At 38.4% G+C, this 16,241-nt stretch overlaps 1 pseudogene across 1 annotated transcript; it reads left to right on the top strand.

Annotated features, from left to right (window-relative positions):
• The first annotated feature begins 645 nt into the window (after window positions 1–645).
• LOC308643334 (SKA complex subunit 2-like) lies at window positions 646–15,315 on the top strand (annotated as a pseudogene). Its single transcript has 2 exons — window positions 646–984; window positions 15,184–15,315. The product of its transcript is annotated as an SKA complex subunit 2-like (transcript).
• Window positions 15,316–16,241: the final 926 nt, after the last annotated feature.

Genomic DNA, 16,241 nt, shown 5'->3' with positions numbered 1-16,241 from the left:
AATTAGGGAAACAGATTAGCTGAAAATTTCTAGTTTAGGATCTGTCATGAGGCTGCAATCAAGATGTTAACTAAGGTTTCAGTCATCGGAAGGTATGACTGGGCCCTGAGGATCGTTCATCAAGTGCATTCACATAGCTATTAGCAAGGGACCTCAGTTCTTCACCATGAGGAATCCTCTGGAGGGCAGCCTGAGGGTCGCCTTGAAATTGCACCTGGCTTCCCTCAGTGAGTGATCTAAGAGACAGAGGGCAATGTGAAGCCACAAGGTCTTTTAAGACCTCACCTCAGAAGTCACAGCCATCTTATATTAGTCACACGAACTGGGATATGATGTGAGAGAGCACTAATAAAGAGGTGGGTACCAGCATTGTTGGGGGTTATCCTGAAGGCTGGCTACCACAAAATGATAAATCAAAAGAAGTACAGGAAAAAAGGAAAGAGTAGACATTGGAAGATCAATAAACTTGAAGACTTTTTGATAAAAAGTAAATATAGTTAAACACTGAGTATGGTGACATATGCCTATAATCCTAGCTACTTGGGAGGATGAGGCAGGAGGACCTCGAGTTCAAGGTCAGCCTGAGAGACGTAGTGAGACCCTGTTTAAAAAATGAAATAACAGGAGGAATGTCAACTCTTCAACATGGAGGCGAAGGTCCATAAGCTCAAACTGATGTTCCAGAAAGCTGACTCTGATCTGGATTACATTCAGTAGAGGCTGGAATATGAAATCAAGACAAATCATCCTGATTCAGCAGGCCAGAAAAATCCAGTTACTGTCCTAAAGGAATTGTCAGCGATGAAGTCTCACTATCAATCTTTATATTCACGTTTTAAACCAGTTGCTGTTGAGCAGAAAGAGACTAAGAGCCGCATTTATGCTACTTTGAATAAGACTATGACCATGATACAAGAACTACAAAAGCAAACAGATCTGGAGCTGTCACCAGATTCTTCAGCTGTCACTGAAGAAGAGAAAACAGTGAGACATAACAGACTCATGAAGAAATGGACATGCAAAAGGAAACTAAGGAAGAGATCCATTCCAGAGAAATTTAGGAAGATGTCTTGTTAACACTTGATGTTTGGAGGTGGGGGGCTGGTAAAGGAGAGGAGGTTTGGCTTGAGTGACAGGGTAGTGATGTCTTTAATATGAGTGGAAATATAAGAGCAGATATTATCTATTTAAAATTCAGCCCCACGCTCCCCCCAAAAAAAGAAAAGTGGAATGGAAATGCAGGGATTTAAATATATATTTATAAATATACCCAGCTTTTTTTTTCTTTTTTGGTAATCCTGGGGTTTGAACCCAGGGCTTTATGCATGTGAGGCAGGCACTCTACCAACTGAGCTATATCTCCAGCCCAGTATACTTAGCTTTGCAGTTTTAACTAAGGAAATCCCTTAACACTATTTTGGACCTGTTTTTCTTTTTGTATAGTTGAGATAATGTAGATATTCTGCTTTGTCATAAAATAATGTTTATTTATATCTCAGGCAGTCAGTGTGTGAATGAGTATGATTTAGAAATTAAAGAATAAGCAACATATTGTTTATATATATATTTGTATAAAACTTACATTTAAAAAAATTAGTTGTAAATGGACACAATATCTTTATTTATTTTTATGTGGTGCTGAGGATTGAACCCAGTACCTCACATGTGCAAGGCTAGTGCTCTACACTGAGCCACAACCCCAGCCCAAAAACTTTCATTTCTGTGATAGCCTCACTTTTATTTTTTTCCTATTCCTTCTACCTGCTAATGTTGAACAACATGAGCTTTTCTGCAAAAAAAAAAAAAAAAAGATTTTGGATAAAATGTTAGACAGTTGATAGGTTACCCTGGATGGTGGCATAATGACTCTAATCAGTGAAAATGGTATAGGTCCTATGAAGGTCTCAATATGTCAGAGTCACTGTCATTCACATTTGCTGGACCATGGGTATGAAACTCTAGCACTATACCTGGCACATTGGGGGACATTCAATATTGTTAATTAAAAAAATGTTTAAAAGTAAATATGCTTAGTAGACTAGATCCTTACAATTCTGTTTAAATAATATAGCGATGGCTATATACATATTGAAAGAATTATTTTTGCTCTAGAGATAATATGCTATTAAATAATACTCATAATTAGAGTGTTAGAAGGGTATTGGGAAATTTCTCACTCACCAAGGGGCTAGTAAAGAGTCCAAGTCTCTATCTCAAACCTATTGGATCAGACTCTTTGAGTAGAATGTCCTAAGAACTTGCATTCCATTATGATTCTATGTACTCTATAGTTTAAGAACGTTCACTGCTCAGTGAACAGAAATTTGCACCAATGTTTACCTTTAGTAGTGGATACATGAAATGGGGTAGCTGAAATTTTTTCAAACATCTTTTTTTTTAGAATCCATTTCTAATTATTATAGTTCAAATTCCTTTTGAAATAACTTTTTTTTAGAGATTTATGAAAGAAGGAATTTAAAAACTATAAAAAAGAGAATAAAAACAGTGTTTTTGTCTTTATTTTTGTGTCTCCTAAACACATTATTAATATAAAAAACAAGCAAATAAGTGACCAATTTGTCAAATACCTAGTAAGACAAATAGGTATTTACAAATATATTTTGGTTTACGTCTTAGCCTTGCCATAAGCTGAAAGTGTAGACTGGAGTGAGGCAGGTCACTGTTTAAAGTGGGGGCTGAACATTTTTTTTTTTTTTTTTTGGTACCAATCCCAGTCCTATTTTATATTTTATTTAGAGACAGGGTCTCACTGAGTTGCTTAGTGCTTCTTGCTTGCTGAGGCTGGCTTGAACTTATGATCCTTCTGTCTCAGCCTCTGGAGCTGCTGGGATTACAGGCCTGCTCCACTGTATCCCGCTGTGGGGGCTGAACTTGATCACTATTTTCAAACTAAGATCTCTTGAATGAGGTTCCATCAGTGGCTGCCAAACATGCAAAAGTGAAAAAGCAAGTATACAGGACCCTTGGATCCCACGATTATCTTGACCAAAACAAACTTACTTTTATGTTTGCTGTTTGGAGATTGTACAAAGAGTATATTTGAACGAACACACACACACACACACACACACACACACACACACACACACTATATTATATGAACTTCAGGTATCAGAATTTTATTTTGAAATGTTGTATCTGTGTTCTCATTTACCTCTAAGAATTTTTTAATCTCCTCTTTGATGTCTTCTCCAACCCATTGTTCATTCAATAGCATATTATTTAGTCTCTAAGTGTTGGAGAAGCTTCTATTTTTTATTTTATCATTGATTTCTAATTTCATTCCATATGATCTGATGGAATGCAGGGTAATATCTGTACTTTTTGTATTTGCTATGAGTTGCTTTGTGGCATAATATATGGTCTATTTTATTTTTTATTTATTTATTTATTTATTTTAAAGAGAGAGTGAGAGAGGAGAGAGAGAGAGAGAGAGAGAGAGAGAGAGAGAGAGAGAGAATTTTTTTTTAATATTTATTTTTTAGTTCTCGGCGGACACAACATCTTTGTTGGTATGTGGTGCTGAGGATCGAACCCGGGCGGCACGCATGCCAGGCGAGCGCGCTACCGCTTGAGCCACATCCCCAGCCCAATATATGGTCTATTTTAGAGAAGGATCCATGTGCTGCTGAGAAGAAAGTGTATTCACTTGTTGATGGATGAAATATTCTATATATCTTTTAAATCTAAATTATTGATTGTATTATTGTGTTCTATAATTTCTTTGTTTAGCTTTTATTTGGAAGATCTATCCAGTGGTGAAAGAGGTGTGTTAAAGTTACTCAGAATTATTGTTCTGTCATCTATTTGAATATAAGAAGAGTTTGTTTGATGAATATGAATGCTACATTGTTTGGGGCATGTATATTTATAATTGTTATGTCTTGTTGATGTATGGTTCCCTTAAGTAGTACGAAATGGTCATCTTTATCCCTTTTGATTAACTTTGGCTTGAAGTCTAACTTTGATATGAGGATAGAAACCCCTGCTTGTTTCCACAGTTCATGTGAGTAGCACGTTTTTTCTCAACCTTGCACCTTTAGTCTGTGGATGTCTTTTCCTATGAATGAGTCTCTTGAAGGCAGAATATTGTTGGGTCTTTTTTTTTTTTTAAATCCAATCTGCCAGTGTATGCCATTTGATTGGTAAGTTTGGGCCATTAACATTCAGGGTTATTATTGAGACATGATTTGTATTCCTGGTCATTTTTCTTTATTTTTGGTATTTAACTTGACTTGGTTTCTCCTCTGTTTAGTTTTTCCTTTAGTGTAATACCTCCCTCTGCTGAGCTTCATCATTGTTTTTTATTTCCTCTTCATGGAAAATTTTGCTGAGGATGTTCTGTAGTGCAGGCTTTATAGTTGTAACTTCTGTTTATCATGGAAGGTTTTTATTTCATCATCAAATCTAAAGCTTACTTTTATTGGATATAAGATTCTTGGTTGGTATCCATTTTCTTTCAGAGCTTGGTATATGTTGTTCCAGGATCTTCTAGGTTTTACCATCTGGGTTGAAAAATCTGCGGAGATCCTAATTGGTTTTCCTCTATATGTAATCTGATTCCTTTCTGTTGTGTGTGTGTGTGTGTGTGTGTGTGTGTGTGTGTGTGTGTGTTTAGTTTTTTGTTTTTAGTTGTAGTTGGACACAATACCTTTATTTTATTTTATTTATTTTTATGTGGTGCTAAGGATCGAACCCAGTGCCTTGCACATGCTGGGCGAGTGCTTCACTGCTGAGCCCCAACCCCAGCCCCTCTGCTATGACTTTTAAGATTCTAATCTTATTCTGTATACTAGGCATTTTCATTATAATGTGTCTTGGTGTAGATCTGTTGTAATTTTGACATTTGTTGTCCTGTTAGCCTCTTGTATTTGATTTTCCAATTCATTGTTCATGTTTGGGAAATTTTCTGATATTATTTCATTGAAGAGATTGTGCATACCTTTGGTTTGAATCTTTGTGCCTTCCTCTATTCCAATAAATCTTAGATTTCGTCTTTTGATGTTATCCCATAATTCTTAGATGTTCTGTTCATGGTTTCTCACCATCTTCACTGTGTGGTCAACTTTATTTTCAAGATTATAATATTTTGTCTTCATTATCTGATATTCTGTCTTCCAAGTGATCTAGTCTATTGGGTGACGCTTTCTATTGAGTTTTTTAAAAAATTTATTGTTTCCTTCATTTCAAGTATTTTTGATTTTTTTTCTTTCTTGAAGTAGTCTTTTGCTACCTGTATTTGCTCCCTTGTATGTCCTTAGTGTGATCAATGGTTGCCTGCATTTGCTCCTTAATCCCTTTGTTGGAGTGATCAATTTTTGCCTGTATTTGCTCACTTACATTATTCTTCAATGCATAGATTATTTTAATTATGACATTTTGAACTCATTCTCTGAAATTTCATCAACTGCACTGTCCATGGATTCTATTATTGTAGTATCTTAGTTTGTTTGGGGCACTTTCCTCCATTGTTTTTTCTTATTATCTATATGTCTTTTTTTTTTTCTTGCAGTGAAGATCTGAGGTATTACCATTTCTACCCTATAATATAATCTTATAGGGTCCCTACAGATTACCTGTACCTCGCCTTGGTGTTAGGCTTCTAGACCCCACAATAAATGCTACTGCAACTAAAGGTGGTGGTGGTGGTAGTGGAGATAACTCAAGATAACAGTGGGGGTGTCCCAGGATATTTGCAATCAATTTCAGAGATGGGATGCCTGTTTAGAGATACAGCTGCCTTTAGGTCCTATCTGTTGTCCCAAGGTGGATGCTACCACATGGGGAGGGTTATGGTGATGGCTGCAGTGTCCCAGGATGGAGGTGGGGTAGACTTATGTTCCAGTGTGGGTCTGCCAGTCTGCAGGACTAACTTTGGCCTTGGATCCACATGAGTTGTGGGGCAGTCCTAAGCCTGAGCCTGGACTCCGGGGAGGGTCTACTGGTTGGCGGGGCAGTCTTAGGCCTGGGGCCGGGTTTTAACGTAGGCCTGCTGGTCGGCTGGGGTTGCATTTCTGAGCTGGGGCCTGGGCTTCAGTTCCTGTGTGGGTTGGTAGGGGCAGTCTTTGGCTGAGGCCTGGGCCTTGGCTCCCACATGAGTCTAGGTTATCATAATTTGAAACTATATTCTTGAGGTTACCACAAGCCTCCAATGGCCAAACCCAATGGTCCTCATCATCTTACTTGACAAAGTCTCACTTGGCTCTCACCTTACTTGACAAAGTCCATCACTTCCTCATTGAAACACTTTAATCTCTTGCCATTTAGAACACTACATCCTCTTGGTTCTCCACCTATCTGTCTGGCTACTCTGCCCTCATTCTCTTTGCTGGATTCTTTTAATTTTTATTATCATTTACCATCTCTACTTGGATCTCATAGACATTTCACACTTTATATTCCCACACTAAAACTCTTTTATCTAAATCTCTTCTTCTTCCAATCTTCCCCATTTATGCTGGTAGCAACGCTATCACTACTGATGCTCTGGCCCCAAACTTTGAAGTCATTCTTGTCTTTTTGTTTTACATCTCACATGTAATCAGTAAATCCCATTGGGTCCACCTTCAGAACATATCCACTACTGGTCACTTTTCACTCCTCTCCTGCCCAAAGCCTACGCTTAACCTCATCTTTTCTCATGGGGACCTATATAATTAGAACCTATGTTCCTGCTCTCTTCCTAGAAATTTCTTTTCAACTAAAAAATAGAAATTAGATCCCATCACTCCTCTGCTAAAATGTCTCTTTCACACTCCTATTTTCCTTAGAATGAAACCCAAACTTCAAAGTCTCTGAACACAATGTACCAGGTCCTACATGGTCTGGCCCCTGCTGACTCTCCAGTATGACCTCATCCTACGGTCCTTATGCTTCATTATGTTCCAGACGCACAGACCTACTTGATTTCTTTCTTTCTTTTTTTTCCAAACAGTTCAAGTACATTTTCACTGCAAGGCTTTGGAGAACCTGCAGTCTGGAATGGTCTTCCTTCAGTTGTTCATAAAAGATGTGGTTTATTCAGGTGTCTGCTTAAAGGTCATCTTCTCAGAGAGCTTATCTCTACGACTATGTCAAATAGCACATTCTTTTGCTTTTATATAATTTTACCTGATTTACTTTTTGCATGGCCCTTAGTATATTACCTGCATGGCTCTTAGTATATTACCTGATAGACTCATTTATTTATTCCCTGGATCGCTCCATTAGAATATAATTGTCAGTAGAGTAGGGATATGTCTGGTTTTTTTCCACTCTTGTATTTTCTTTTTTTTTTAAAGATTTTTTAAAAGATGGACACATTATCTTTCTTTCTTTCTTTCTTTCTTTCTTTCTTTCTTTCTTTCTTTCTTTCTTTCTTTCTATGTGGCGCTGAGGATCGAACCCAGTGCCTCACAGGTGCAAGGAAAGCTCTCTACCACTGAGCTATAACCCCAGCCCCTGCCCTCCTGTATTTCCAATGTGTAGAACAATGTTTAGCATATAGTAGGTGTTAAATAAATATCCATCAAACAAATGACTTCTCTTAGAGAACAACCTGTAACATAACTTGTAATTCAAGTGGTTATCACTTCAATTTCTTGTGAGATGAGTTGAAGGCCAGTTGTGTTTGATCATAAACTAGCTTCTTTAAAGCTATTTCCTAACCCTGTCCATACTCTCGGGTGGATTTTTTGGCCTAAGATTCAGGGTGAGGATAAAGAAGAAGCTACAAGAGCCAGAAACTCTGGATCACAGCCTTCCAATCAATTCCCTTTGGAATTTCCATGCTCTCCTCAGATTTTTTTCCTCCCAGAAAAGAAGATTCATACAAATCAGAACTTAATTGTTTTAGAAGAGTTGGTGCTTCTGGCTTCAAGTATTGAGTTAATTATTCTTTGGCTACAACAATTCAAACATTCTTCTCATTTTCTGAGAGTCCATTATGGTCTGGGTCTTGTTGAATAGAGGGTGTTATTTCACATCATAGAAGCCAAAAACATCCAATGTTCTTTCTATCTTGAGGGGTGGGGGAGAATGACTAGAGTGTGGGCATATGATTTAGGCTTGGATAACCCATTGTTCTCAGTGACTGTCAATCTCTGTTGAATGGTACAGAGGTGAGAGTGCCAATGTGCAGCAATGGTGGCTGTACAGTGTGGGGCAGGCAGCAGGATCCAAAGTGGTGGCCATATTGTCTTATGGCAGCAGTAGAGTCCTGGTTGTATAGCTGCTTCAGATGTGTTGGCTCTTTTCCATTTTATTAGCTTGGTATTCTAAACTCTTCACATCCTTCCAGAAAATTATCTTTTGACTAAGTTAACCAGAATCAGTTTCTTTGTTTGCATTCAAGAATTCTAACAGGCTAACAAACCAAACCCCAAAACCAAATACACTTTGTATGATATAGAGTTTATGTTAACTCTATATGAATTAGTATGCAAAGTATGAATGGGGATATTTGACATTTCCTACACCTTAACAGTTGATATGGTTGATTTTATGTCAACTTGGCTAGCTATGGTGCCCAGATATTTGGTGTGGCGCAGTTGTTTCTTTGAAGGTACTGTTGTCATTATTATTTTTCTTTACTGGTTCATTTTGATTATACACAATAATGGGATTCATTGTAACATTGTATATGCACATAACATAAATTGATAAATAACAGATTACCTTTGAGTAAAGCCAATTACCTTCCACAATATCAGTGAGTCTCATCTAATTAGTTGAAGCCCTTAAGAAAAAAGACTGAAGTCCCTCAGTGATGAGGAAATTTTTTCCAATAGACTGCTTTTGGATTTCAAATGCAACTTTTCACTTGGTATACAGACTGTTAGCCCACCCTACTGATTTTGTATTTGCTAGTCTTCACAGTCACAAAGAGCCAATTCCTCAAAATAAATCTCTTCTCCCTCACCCCCCCCCCACACACACATGTACACTCACTCCTTCTTGGATTTAGGCAAAGATTCTTTGGGGAGAAGCTTCTAATACTACAATGAGCAGACTTATTTCCTTCCTAATACCACTTCCCAGAGGGTCTAATAATGGTTTGATTATTATCAGGTCTGGGGATGCCAATTTATATGCAGCCACAAATGTTGTCTTGTAGTTCAGATTTTTAAGGCTGCAAGGTAGGAGCTATACTTGGAAACAACAACTTCATAAGCCAGGATGTCCATCTGGAAATGCTGTTGCCTGGTGGCAAGGATTTCAGGGTGATTATATGTTGGAAGATATCTAGCCAGTCTAAGTAAGTCCAATATGGTCATCAAATCTAATCTTCTTGACTAGTGTTGGAAACAGACTTGGGAAGAGATAGACAAAAAATAGGACTCAAGGGAGAAAATAATGGATCAGGCTTCTTCCCTTCCTCACACCTGCCAGAGATGCTTTAGGAATCACAAGTTAAAGAGGAGATAAACAAAGAGAAAGGAGAAAGGGAAACCTAATGGAGAGAGATGGTACCTGATGGAAGAGGTGGAAGGAGGGCCTGGATTCCTATGGCATGTGAGACTACTTTTAGGAAATGTGTGTATAAAGACAAGATGGTGCTCTGGTGTTCTGCAGCAGGCCAATGCAATTTGACTTATTTCTGTTATAATGTAGTTCTGTAGTTTGCTGTGAGGATCACACAAATGAGATCCTGGTTCTGGCTGAAACATCAAAATGCAATTCAATAAAGGGTTTGCAAGAGAAAAACGGTTGAAAATAAAGTTGGCCTGTAAGCTCTCCATTCCATCAGCATTTTTCCTCTGCCAAGTTTCCCTGTTTTCAGGTACTAGAAAATAAATAATAAGAACAGCTTACCTAGGCGACTGCACCAGTCCCTCCTTTCCAGTAATTCTTGGAGTAATCATTCTAAAGCAAATCTGCTCCTATCCTTTTACAGTGGAAAATTTTATTTTCTACAGTGGGGAGGATGGTCAACAGATAGCTTCAGTTCTCAGCTCCTTTAGGATCTAGCTCAGCTGCAGAACTACACATGCCCCCACTTCCCTTCACCCCACACAGGTATCACCCTGGGTGGAGGTGAGGAATAAAGGCCCAAAGATTTCTTCTGGAAATAATACAACTCTGAAGGACCCTTCCTAGGTCAGTCCCCACTGGGTTGATCAAGTATTCTTTGGACCTGAATCTTAGCTTAACTTCTCCCTACATTCATTCATTTGTGCTTCCTCTCTGCCTCTTTCCTTCACAAGTATTGGTCCCTCCTAAACATCTCATTCCACAAACTGTCTCAGTAACTGCTCCCAGAGAACCCAGATTGCCAGACTGCTATGCTATCTGTGGTCTTTTGGATTATTACCCATCGTCTTCACAGAGCTTCTCAATTCAAGTACTTTTTTTTCCTGACGGATAGTAGGGGGCCAATAAAGACATACTGTTGTTGGTATGCAAAGCCAGAGAGCATCATTCTCTTCCTTGCCCTTCTTTCCTGTCAATTTCTGGAATGTTAGTTTCTCACTGGCAATTAAAACCATGGATAGATGTTAAACAAACATGGATATTTTATGGACTAGAGAATAAATTAGCATGAATTTTAAAGCTAAAACATATGAATTTCAAACAATTTTAGCCCAACTAGGAAGTTGCTTTAATCTTTAGCTTTAAAATCTGGGGAATATATGTTGATTCTTCTTTGCTGTTAGAAGGACATTCATTAGTAATCAGAGAAGTTCTGCTATTCTATATTCTGACCTACATAGTGTAGCATAAAACTAACTTTATTAGGTGCTACTATCATCTATGCAGATGGATCTTCTGCTTCTCTGAACCTATATGCTTCACCCTAGCCATGTTGAACCACTACAGATCCCCAAACTCCCTTGAAGTGGCCATGTGTTTTAGGTATGCCCTAGATCTTATTCTCTCATTTATTGTTTCTGATCATTGCATCTTGAATCTTTATTTTTGTTGAAGGTCCATATCCTCTCCACTTCTTCTCATGGGAATTGAGTGAAAGTGACTCTACTTTGGTTCCAACACTGGACCTGTGACTGACCTGGCCAGTGTCACATCCTTTTCACCATAGTAACAGGGGATGGTATGATTCAAAAGGACACAAGGCTGAATTTCAGGATGGTAGAACTGTTAGAAAAGAGGAAAGTCTTTCTATTGGAGTCATTGAGAGGCTGATATGTGAGTCTAGAGCTGCTTCCAGCCATCTTGCCACATGAAGGGAAGCCTACCTCAGTGCTTAGTCTACAGAGGGGAGCTCAGAGATGAAGAGAGGTTAGTTTGTGATCTGTTGAGTGCCTAGATCTTTATACACCTGAAGGCTGGATTTTCCTGGATATTTTACTTATGTGAGATAATAAATTTCTGTGACTTTGTTTTAAATATTTCTTTTTAGTTGTAGATGGATACATTTATTTTATTTATTTATCTTTATGTGGTGCTGAGGATGGAACCCAGAGCCTCACACACACTCTACCACTGAGCTAGAACCCCAGCCCCTTTCTGTGACTTTTTGAAAAAGCAGTTGAATTGGAGTTTGTTTAGGTATATATGCCACTTTGTCCCCCGTCCACCACCACTGACTCTTTATTTTTTAATAGAACAAAATCACTTCCCATGTGAATTTGAATTCCTTGGTCAAAGTTCAGTTTAGTTCCCCCTTTGTTTTCTTATAACATCTAGCCTATAGCTTCATTGGGACATGCTCCCTTGATCTCCTTTTATCTTCTGTTGAATTATGTTTACTTTCAATTCAGAGGCTCTGCATTCTTCATTTTCTTATTTCCTATGTATTACAGAGTACCTGGCACAGAGTAGGTACTTACACTTGTATAAATAAATGAAAATAGAGACAAGGGGTGATTTATTATTGAAATATAGTTATTCAGAGACATTGGATACAGATATTTTTTGACTCTACTAATGGGCCTATGTATGTTTTCCATTCTTAAGAAGCTTTATGTACTGGGAAGTATTAGAAATATGATGGTAAAAATATGATTTCCAGCTGGAATTTTTGTTTTCAAGAATGTCTCACAATTACATGTATTAACATCTCCATTCCTGTGCTTTTCCAAGGAAATTTCAGGTCCCTGCTTTTGCAATGAGAAGAAGAGAATGTTTTGATTTTGTTGTAAAAAGCAACAGATTCTTAGCAACAGTATTGGAAGTTTCTTTCTTTTTTCCTCTTTTTTTTTTTTTTTTTGGTGGTGCTGGGGGTTGAACCAAGGGTCTTGTGCATGCTATGCAAGCACTCTATCAACTGAGCTGTATCCCCAGCCCAGAATTTTCTTAATTCCAGCAGAATTTAAGGTAGATCAGAAGATTCAAGTCTAATCTACCCTCTCCAAGTCACTTGTGAAGTTTTCATGCATATTGTGAAAAAAACAACAGTTTCTTTCTTTCTTTCTTTTTTAAAATTGGTGGTTGTAGATAGACATAATGCCTTTATATTATTTGTTTATTTTTATGTGTTGCAAAGAATCGAACCCAGTGCCTCACACATGTTAGGCATGCACTCTGCCACTGAACTACAGCCCCAGCCCCCAAACCAAAACTGTTTTTCATTAGTTTAGTTGAAAATAAAAACTAGTTAGTCTTTTGAACATTTTAATGAGTTATTTTCTTGGTTGCTTGGGTGAAACGTTTCTCTGTGTTTAAGCAAATATATTAGAGGCATGTACAAATCTGTCAAACTTGGTGTGCTGAGTTTACACAGAACTTTTTTTATTAATAATTCTTAATAAGCAGCCATGAAATCCTCCAGGTTTTGCAATGTGAACCCTTCTGATATCAAAGGATGAAGAAAGACAGTAAACCATTCTGTAATCACTGAGGAAGTTGTAGAAGTCTCCCTGGCCTTTATATAGTTTGCAAAATACATCAAAGGGGAGCAATTGGAAATAATAACTGTAAGCAAGGACTTGAAAGTCATGACATAAATGTATTTCTTTTTTTTTTTGAGGGAAGTCTTATACCATCACACCACTTGACAGAAATGATTAAGAATAGTAATAAACATATTTTATTACTAAGAAGATTCAGTAATAATTGTGTCTTTTAATTTGATGACATGCTGGAAGACCTTAAGACTTTATGTTTTCACTTTTTTGGAAATATGTGACTTTATTTTATTAGTGTTTCTGGTAGACTTTTCTGTATTCTTAAATATGTGACTTTATTTTATTAGTGTTTCTGGTAGACTTTTCTGTATTCTTAAGATCTCAAGATTCTTCAGATATATACACTAATCATTGTATAAAGAGGGCAGAGAAAACAGCAATTTATTATGATGACTGGATTAAGTACCCTGGCATGGAACAGAGAAAGACAAGCATATCTGCAGATGGGAGCGTGGCCACATAATGTTTTCAGCAACAGATTTCTATGGAGGATTTTTGGCATGAAGGATAAACTTTCTATTGCTGGATTGCCATATGACTTATATTGGGGATTATTTTAAGATAAACTGGAATCTGTTAATTATCTCTTGGACTCTATGGTTCTGATTTAAATTGGAGGATAAGAAAAATATGAGGTGCTGATATATATATATATATATATATATATATATATATATATATATACACACTTTTCTGGAACATTATTAGGCCAGGTGTTCATGGACCTAAAATAATTTGAAAATTAAAAAAAAAATCCTGTTTAGGATTTCTAAGTTAGAAAGTTGTAGGGAGGGGCTGGGGATGTGGCTCAAGCGGTAGCGCGCTCGCCTGGCATGCGTGCGGCCCGGGTTCGATCCTCAGCACCACATACAAAAAACAAAGGTGTTGTGTCCGCCGAGAACTAAAAAAAATAAATATTAAAAAAAAAAAAAGAAAGTTGTAGGGAGTCTTGATGATTCAAATGAAGATGTTCTGATTTAGTCAATTTAATTGACAGAAGCAGACTAGAACTATAAGACAGGATATTTATATCACTTTTGACTTTGCTTGCTGATCCCCAGAACTTCATGAGGAAATGAGATAATAATAATAATATCAATCTCAGCATGTGACTACTATGGGAAGACCACTTTGTAAATTGTAAAATACCAAATTGGGTCTGCAATGAGTATTCATATTAAAGCACTACTGTTACTTCTAGTAAATTCTTATGATGTGCTGAGCTGCATCCTGTTAGCCCATATAGTTTTAGTGCACTGAGGTGAACAATTCCATGGGAGTAACCAGCATCCGTCTTCAAGTGTGGGGTATGGTGTCTCTCTACTTTGCTGCCTGAGAGGGCTCTTTGTGAAGCCATAGAAGACCTGATCATCTATACATAATCACAACCTGGAAGACTTGGGAAGTGAGTGCCCTTCGGGGCAGAGTTGCCCCAGAGGCTGATGGGAGCCAGTATATGGACATCTCATGCTTCTTGTCCTCTGGTGAGATAAGTCTGAGTGAGTTATGACCCACATGGCTCCCCCGTGGCTCCTCAGCAAAGGTGAACTCTTGCTGCCCACAGAGGTAACCAGCCTGTGAACACACAACTTCATCGCCTTTTCTCACTTCCTATTTCCTGTTCCCTCACTTCTGCTTTCTGGGATCACTTCCCATAAAACCACCTGACCAAACCCTCATCTCCAGCTTTGGGGTTCCGAAGGCATCACCCTAACCCAGCCTCCTCTAGACATTAGTGGAGGACTGAAGTACAGAAAGACATCAAGCTCCAGCAAAAGGAGATATTTCAGTCAGCAGCCTGTGGAGAAAATCCCTGGCAGTGAGTTTTACTACCCTACTGAAGGGACGAAGAGAAGTGCTGTGATGGTAGTCAATGTTCTCAGGACTTTCAAAGCCTCAGAGCTGTTGTTGTCTGTGGTTTTCGCTCCTTTAATTACAGAAGAAAGTCTCAAATGTGGCGAGTGGGGGCTCCCAATGGGTACTGTTTGAGTCATTAAGGAATACTGGATCAAGTACTCCTGTTATAAAGCATGGTGCATGGGGTGACTAAAGGAAGGAGGAACAAACATCCAAGGAGTGAGAGAGAAGGAAAAAGTAGAAGCCATGCAGATACTTGAATCCTCAAACTTTCCTTCTCCTTGTTTTAGGCTTCCTCCCCATCCAGCCTGTGTCTTATAATGTTGGGTCTCAAGTTCCACTGGGGCTGGGGACTATTGTTCCTACTGTACTCCCTCACACAGCACCTGGAAGACAGCAGCTGCTCCGTAAGGAATTTTTGAATGAATGGAATGATTATATGATTGGATGTTCCCCTTAGGACCGTGACATGAAGGGGAACCTCAGACTAGAAGGTGGAAGAAAGAGTTCCAGCCTAGGATCTGTCATTAACTTGGGATATCAGCTTGGCACCTCTGCCAAATTAGTGATGGATGTACCAGGACTTGAATAAATGCCTGTAAATGGTCTCAGAGTTCTAAGGAATCTTGTTAAGCAATGGGGCTTTGGGATCCAGAAATGGGAGTGAAACCAAAACATTTTAAGATGTGAGTCTTTGCATAAGTTACTTTTCGGTTCCCAAACTAGAGTTCTGCATTTGTCAAAGGGATAGAATGATACTTTCCTCTCTGGGTTGTGAAGATGCTGACATCTCACATGTATGAAGTTTCTGACACATAGCAGTTAATCATCTATATTATCCCTGCTACCCTCTTCTGTTAATGTGTTTTTGTGAATCTCCATTTACTGGACAAAGGACCCTCGGCTGAAGGAAATAGGAGAAAAAGAAGAGGACTGAATAATCCACGGCTTGAAAATATACCTTTGAAATAATAAAGGGTCTGTTTATTTTTTGTTGCTGTATGCTGAACATCATAGAAATGCTATTAGGCAAACTGGCATGCATGCCAGAAATTCATTTTCCAGAAAAACGAGTTTTTTTGAAATTTGTTAAAACCCTAGTCATTTTATTTTTTGTTCTTCCAGATTTTCTATTGTCTCATTTCCCCCCTTTCATTTTCTCTGTGTTTGCCTTCACAGATATTCTACTTCCGTCCGTCCGTCAAGAGCTTTTCTCTCCTCCTCCTTATGCCCTGGGCGCTTTGAACCTCCCTGGGAGCTGGTGGTGCCCGGGCGAGGACCCTGTGGTGTGTATGTTCTTGCATTGACCTTTTCTGCCAGTTCCTCTGCTCTCCAGCCCCCTCCATTAGAAGGAGCCAAGCATTCATTTGTCCATCAAGCGTTTTATTTTTGTAGCTACTGAATCTTCCAGTTCAGTGGATACATTCCAGGCCAGAGGCTGCCTAAATTACTTTTCAACAAACACTGTCCTCCAAACTCTCCTTCCTGGGTGTGAACTGAAGGGTTGTTTGATGGGAA

The sequence above is a fragment of the Spermophilus citellus genome (genome assembly GCF_964194105.1).
Source record: "Spermophilus citellus genome assembly, chromosome: 3".
Classification (NCBI taxonomy): Eukaryota; Metazoa; Chordata; class Mammalia; order Rodentia; family Sciuridae; genus Spermophilus; species Spermophilus citellus.
This window is presented reverse-complemented; position numbering and strand designations above follow the sequence as displayed.